Raw genomic sequence first — 7738 nt, forward strand, 5'->3', positions numbered from 1 at the left:
CACACTCTCCTCGTGTAAAATGCCATTTTTAAAAAAAACTCTGCACTTGAAGGAGGGGATGGGTATATACAAACACAGAGTGAGATATGCAACGTTTAGGGGATGGTCACGCTTGAGGCTCTGACTCGAGGGGGGAGGGGGGACATTAGCAATATACGTAACCTTAACACTTGTACCCCCATAATACGCTAAAATAAATAAATAAATAAAATAAAAAATAAAAAAAACTCTTCACTTGACTGTCCAGTGAGGGAGAATGATATATCGCTCAAGGAACTAGATGTTGATACTTTTCTCTTCCAGTTATAGATAGATACTGGTTGGGAAAAGCAGAAGGCAGCTTTTGCCAAACCTTCCATATTGTTAAAGGATAATTTAGTAGATGACACTTTGTTTAGCAGAATATATTTAGGAGTCTTTAAATATGTAAATACAGGCCCAAAGCCAGGAAAGAGGTGAGGAACAAAATTGTTTTGATTAATAAAGTGAAGGGAATTGCATTTTAGCAGAAAAGGCTAAAGGGACAGTTCGAGAATCTAAGACATGGAGAGGCGGCAGAAGCTTGAGGGAGAGAGAAGGCAAGCAGAAACAACTCAAGACTGAAGACTGGAAATAGTTCCTGTAAACTACTAGCTTGTCTCAGGAGCTTGTGTAGGTCTGGTGGCCTGATAGGGGCAGCTGCAGATCTGGTTTCTGGGAGTTGCAGAAGACCACAGTACAAGCGAGGGCTGTAGATGGCAAACACGCTCAGCTGGCAATCCATCAGAAAGGGCCAGCACTCTCCTTTGCAGGACTAACATCATCCACTGCTTCAACCAAATTCCTTAAACTCAATCACAACAAGAAAGAAACAATCACAAACAGTGCTACCTAAACCTCACCAGAAAGTCTTATTTCGACCAGCACAAGGCGACAGAACTTTCTGCAGTCCTGGGAATGTGTGTATCTGCATTTTCCAGCATGGGAGCTGTTAGCCACATGGAGCTCTTGAGCATGTGACTAAATAACTGAATTTTAAATTTTTTCTTAATTTTCAATTAATTTAAATTTACATAACACATGTGGTTAATAGCTATGCACCCCTTTTCTATAGATGGCTCTGTGGACCACATATGGTCTCTGCTGCATATTTGAGTTTTTGTTTGTTTTGTTTTCACAACTCTTTAAAAATATAAAAACATTCTTATCTCAAAGGGCTGTACAAAAACAGGCCACAGGCCAGATTTGGCTGGTGGTTTGCCAACCCTGATCTAACCTTTCAATGATTTTATTTTTTCGTGGAATGCTTTACAAATTTGTGTGTCATCCTCACACAGGGGCCACACTGATCTTCTCTGCGTCCTTCTAATTTTAGAATATGCGCTGCTGAAGCAACATGATTTTGAAAGTGTTTATGTTTTTGATATTGTTAAAAATAATTGACATCAGTACTCCAGTTTTAGATGTGTAAGTGGCCTTCTTTTTATTGTTGTGTTAGAGTTTTTGCAGACTGTGTTCCATGATACACTCATCCATTGCAGGTGCTGCCCACAAAGAAACAGCCCTTGTTTGTATAAGTTGGGAAACGCTGCATGCTAAAACCCCATATTCAAGGATTTATAATGTGCATTAGTATATTAAAAGCTCATTAGTATATTAAAACTAATGCAAAATATTGGTTTCACATTGAGTTTGCATTTTATACTTATTTGACCATCCTGTATGTGGCGTGCAGTGAATATGTGTGTACAAGGGTGTGTGTATGTATTGTACGCAGTGTGTACAGGTGCCTGGTGTGCACACAAGTGTGTGTGGCGCCTGCACGGTGTGTGTGTGGCAGTTACCACCTAGTAACATTCTGCAGAATGAGCGCTTTGCAGAACCCACTTGGAGAACCACTTGCTGAACAAGCCTGACGATGTCTTTCTCTCAGGGACTCAAAGCAGAGGCACAGGTAGTAATTAAGTGCTAGTCAGAAGGAGTGGGAGGATTTATTCCTGTTGAACTAGCTCAGAGGAGCTGTCACTAACACTTTTCAAGAAGGGCTGGTGAGATCACTGCACCCTGGGAGATGCTGGGAGGAAACCGCGGGGCCCCTCCGTCTGCCAGAGCCAGCTCTGGTCCACGCAACAAGGCGGAGGAGGCTTGTGGGAGCCGGAGAGACGTGCTTGTGGGGGTGGCTCTGAGGGGACTTCAGGGACACTTGGAAGAGCAATTAAAAGTCACAATACCTCTGTGAGGAAAGGGGAGTTCTTGGCCCACTTTAATTGAGGAAATGGAGAATGACTGGTCTGAATTCAGTGGAGAGTGAACAGCAGGTTTGAAGACAGCACTCAGGAGCCCTAACTGTGGAACAAGAAGGAAATACTTCCCCGAGGACGGGGAAATTGAGCTCCTCCACTGCTCTGCTAAACTCTGGAAATGTGAGCTCGGGGACAGAAACGGCATTCAATTCAGTGGCCTTCAAGGAACCCATTTAGCTCCTCTGAGAGAATAAAATTCTGAGATCCTACATCCAAATACATTCTACATAGTGTTTGGATGTTGTTTGTTTTTCTTTCCCAAGATGCTGAAGAGAAGGGTGGAAGTTTCTCAGCGAACACCTGGGCTTGTCTCACGGCAGCGAGAGGCAGAGCTCCCGCCTGTGAAGCTGCGGCTTCCTATAGAGTACCTGGTCTGGTCAGCGGAGCTGTCACTCCCTGAGGATGTGGCTTCATATATTCACCTCCTGTTAAAGCCATTTTCCTGTCTCCCTCTTACCTAGGGAGACTGGTATTTTAGTTCCTCTCTGCAGAGTTTTATAGCAACATTCTGTCTCTACAATGGCCCAGTTATGTTACATTTATTTCTACTCTTGATTATTTTTAATAACATTTGAGGCAAATGGAGGGTGAGTGAACAATTTTCTTTTCCTCATCAAGCACAGATGGGCTATTGCTGAGGTCTGTGCATGCCTCAGCTAGACTCTTGCTGGAGCTGCCTGTGCTTCTGCCTAACACGGCCCGGTACCCCAGGGGCACGTCCTTGCACACTTGGCCATGCTTGGGTTGGGGCCAGTGGGGTGGTGACACAGCCAGCTACCAGGGAAGGAAATGGGCCATGTGATCCCATCACATGTTCCTTCCCCCCCACAGAGAGCTGACGGCCTTTTCCTGCAGTGTTTAGATTTTAATAAGTCTAATGAAGCCAGAAATGCCCTCGCTATCTAAAGGGCCAAATTTCTGGTGGTGACATTTCATGTTTGCTTTCCTCATACACTCATCAAAGGCCCCTGTGCATATGGCCACCTGAGTTACTGACCCTAAAGGCCAGACTAGAGGAGAATGCTACAGACAAAATGTGAGGGAGAAATTGTGTTTCTCAGCTGGAAGCAGTAATGAAAAAATGAGCAGGCATGCGCTTTAGTCATAGCTCGTAGCTGGGTGTAGTCAACCCGGCCTGAACATCGGCTTTGAACAAAGAACACAGGGTGGCGTGGTGTGGACCACGGCAGAATTCCCACTTCGACACCAAGACAATCTTCTTGCTGTTGCTGAGTTTTATGACGATGATGTCATTGAATGCTGCCAACAACAGAGCTGTTATATCACAAATGAAAAGGTCTTAAAACTAACTGAGGGACCCCATTATGCCAAAACTGGAGCTCGTCATAAAAATCATCGGTCATTGATGTCTCTGAGCTTCTGAGTTGGGCCTTGAGGGAAAAGAACTGTGAAATTTGGATCCAATTTAGCTGTTTTGATCTGGACTTCTTTATGAGTAGGAAGAATTAAACTGGCCATATGTGACCTTGTATTTAGAGGAAATCAAATCATTCAAACAAGATAATTTAGCCTCTTGCCCAACAATTCCTCCTTTTCTCTTTAGCTCCAGGGTTATTGATTGAGGCCCTGCCTGAATACGTTTTACTAGAGTTTCGAGAATTGTAATAGTTGCATTGTTTCTTTGGTTACAACCTCAAAATGCACTGCAGATTTCTTCAACTGAAATGGTTCCCTGCCATTAGTATGTTGTAGGAATGAAAGGTGGATTTCAGCACTCAAACTACACCCCCGTAGGAAACAGCAGGGAGGGCAAGTCAAGCAGTGATACTGGCCCATGTGCATCGTTTCTTCCCGTCTCCATCCGCTCATCTGCTTACCTGACAAATATTCTCTGAGCACCAGTACATGCCTAGCAATCAAGCTAGGTGCTAGAAACACAATAGAACCCTGGAAAGAGGCCTCATTCCTGCCTTCATGGGGCTTTGAATTGCTGGAACTAAATACGCTTTCCTTTTGTTTTCTTATCCCCCAAATTAAATCGTTTCATTTCCATAGTGCCTGGCCATTTGGTGGCAGAAATGATTATCCCCCATAATGATGAGTAAGTAACAGAAGCTGGCCTTGAATTAAAAAGAAATGCTCGTGGAATTCTACGTAGTATATTAAATAAATATACAAATAAACAAAACAATATTCTCTATATAATATCCTTTGGGATATATCTGAATACCTCTATATAATATCCTTTGGGATATATCTGAACACCTCATCACAGATAATGCTGTCCACTGCGTGCATGGAAGAGAATGAGATAAGAGACCAGGGAGGGATACAGAGAATGTCAGTGAATTTTTTTAGCTGGGTTCTGAGTGCATAGGTCTTTGTAGTGTATGTGTACATGTGCATGTGTGTGTGTAAAGCACATGCAATATAGTGTATTTAAAATATATCACACACCTGTAATTCCAACACTTTGGGACGCCGAGGCAGGAGGATCACTGAGCCAGGAGTTTGAGGCTGCAGAGAGGTATGATCATGCCACAGCACTCCAGCCTGGGTGACAGAGGTAGACCTTGGCTCTTATAAATAAATAAATAAATTAATTAAATAAAACACATCATAGTTAAAAAGCTGTTGTTGTACAGTCATGCCACAAAAAAACCAGATCTGGGTGCTGAGACCTGCAGGACTTGCCTGTGTTTGCTTTCCACCACACCCTCACCCCAAGCACACGCCTCTGGAGCACGCCTTTCTATTTCCTTCAACAATTCGATGTTTTCTATTAGCCTCTGCTCTCTTCTTTCTCAAGTTTACATCTCTATACAGGACCCTCAGTTCAAAATCACTCTAGCAAGTAAAGGAAGCTTTAGGAGAAGGAAGAGGAGTGGCCATGGATAAACTCATACAATTTTTGGTCATTTATTCATGTTTAATGGGGAGTGAAGTGGAGTCTGAGTGTATCCTTAAGTACCCAGTTCAAAAAGCTAATATTTATTTCATACATTTTGCAAATTGCTGAGAATGGTACAGAAGCTGAGACACATTGGAGAATTAAATGAGGGCCAAAGTGAACTTCATGTAACTCTTCAAGATTTCCCAGCTGGAAATATCCCCCTGAAATTTTATACTGGACTGCCCTGAGAAAGAATTAAGCTGTTTTAGTTACTGTTGCTATTCTGTGTTTTATGCATTTTAATTAATGCGTAAATTTTTGTACTTTGTCCTGAGTCAGTTACACCAAGGGTGTGATTTTGAAAACAAAAACGATAAAAACATATCAATATTTCTAGTAAGTGGAGATTATGTGCTCATCACAGCAGCGAAGAAATATGACAGGACCAGACCATAATATTTGTTCTGTCTGTTTATGACTGTGCAGATTCAGAAAGTGTGAGCTGTCCAAGACAAACATCAAATCTGTCTGGACTTTAAACCTATCTTGACTTTTAGGGACTTTCACACAGCCAGTGTGTTAAATGAGTAATTCACTTTTGGGCATTATGCATCCAAATTGGTAATTCGAAGGTTGATCTGAAATGCCAGAGTTGGTTGAGCTGTGTGGCTACAAGTATTAGTTTGCTGGTAGGGAATGGGGTGGGGGCAGAAGCATGGGACAAGGAAATGAAGAATAAATGAGACTTCCAAAAATTAATTTTATCTGATGGACCATGGCTCTAAGTGGAGATATAGTCACCCAAGGGTAGATTTTACTTAGAAGACTTTTAGAAGCACATGCCACTGACAACCATATGAGTTGGCCCTCCTGTATTCATTGCCTGGGCAACTTCTCCACCTTACCTGCTGAAACAATGATAGACTATATGTTTGTGTATCTGAGAAAGTAGAAACATATGGTCTGACACAGCTTATTTACTGTGACAGTGGGAAAGAATATTTAAAGTCCAGACTGTTCTAGAAATCTAGTCACTATAATTATGCTTTGAACAGATAAATTATGTGAATTTAAAAAAGAACATATGAGGAGAAAAATGTTTTATATTCAGGACTTGAAAAATCAGTAAGATTTCACAATTGCTTATTATTTTATTTTGACAGTGGTAGACACACATGGGAGCTACCAGGGCCCAGATTGGGGACTGGAGCACAGATAATACTGAGAACAAGCACTTTTCTATGGTGCCCACTGTGTCCCAGCACTTCACAGTGACTCTCTGAGGTGGGCACTGCTGTTATTCCCATTTAACAGTTGAGGGAAACCGAGTAAAGTGACTTGCCCAGACCACACAGGTAGTAGAGGTAGAGTTGGTGTTTCATTCTAGGCAATTAGACTCCAAAGTCCATTTTCTCTCCATTATCTTACATTAAGATTTCCTTTTGTTGTTTCTCCTCTCCTCTGCCCTTTATCTCCTCGGCTCCTTGCTCTCTCTAATTCTTTTCCTCCTGCTTCTACCAGACTGTCCTTTCGCTCTTCTCCCACCTTTGCTTCTCTATTCTTTGTTGTCCATTTCTCCTCTTTGTTCTTTCTGGCTTGGTTTTTGTTTATTTTTAAATCTCTGTTTAGGTCTCTCTTTCCTTTAGTGAGCTTTGCCACTATGTGTTCGTGAGTATTCCCCTTTTTTCTATGTCCCTAATATTCCTTTTCTATAAATAAGGGGGCCATGGCACCTAGAAAATAATGTTGCTTCTTGATCTAGCATTATATGTATATATGTAGGATACACACAGAATACTATACGATACACATTTAGTATTCTTTGAATGATCTAATTTAAAATGTGGTAAGGTGAATATTTCCTTTCAAAAATAATGTAACTAAAGATTACTATATGATACTTAATAGTTATGTTGCCCTCCTGCCTTCATCTGTCTTCTGCTGCTATAACAGAATGCCACAAACTGAATAATTTCTGATGAGCAGAACTTATTGGCTCATGGCTCTGGAGGTTGGGAAGTCCAAGACTGAGGGGACAGCATCTGGCATGGGCTTATTGGCATGGCATTCCATGGTGGAAAGGTGAAGAGAGGAGAGAGATCAAGAGAGAGGAGACCAAACTCGCCCTTTTATAAGGAAGTCACTCCAGCGATAACAACATTAATCAATTCATGAGGGCAGAGCCCTCACAGCCTAATCATCTCTCAATAGTCTCTACCTCCCAGCACTAGCGTTAGGGATTAAGTGCCCAACACATGCTTTTGGGGGGACACTTTGAAACCATGGGAACTCCTGTGTTTTTCCCTTTTTTCCTTGACAACAAAAGGAAGGAGAATAAAAGAGTTCTCAATCATGAATTAGAATTGATCTTAAATCTGAGTATAAATTTTATTTCACAGAAGTGGATTTATCTTTGTGAGGTGGTAGAATATATGCCACTGCGGCCTAGGAAAAGCATAAATGTATACAGAGGATCTATATGACCAGGTAACCTCTAAGAGCTTGTTTAAATCTGAGGTTCTATAACTCAAGGCAAAGAAACTTGGTATAGAAACATCACCATTCATGTGGATTTTTCCAGCAATACTCTAAAGATAGACTA

General features: G+C 41.7%; 1 non-coding gene across 1 annotated transcript; it reads right to left on the reverse strand.

Moving 5' to 3' along the window:
• Positions 1-1271: 1271 nt before the first annotated feature.
• On the reverse strand, positions 1272-1374 carry LOC142873171 (U6 spliceosomal RNA). The gene has a single exon (XR_012921217.1). It is a non-coding gene; the product is annotated as a U6 spliceosomal RNA (small nuclear RNA).
• Between the last annotated feature and the right edge of the window lie 6364 nt (positions 1375-7738).

The sequence above is a fragment of the Microcebus murinus genome, chromosome 9, assembly GCF_040939455.1.
Source record: "Microcebus murinus isolate Inina chromosome 9, M.murinus_Inina_mat1.0, whole genome shotgun sequence".
Classification (NCBI taxonomy): domain Eukaryota; kingdom Metazoa; phylum Chordata; class Mammalia; order Primates; family Cheirogaleidae; genus Microcebus; species Microcebus murinus.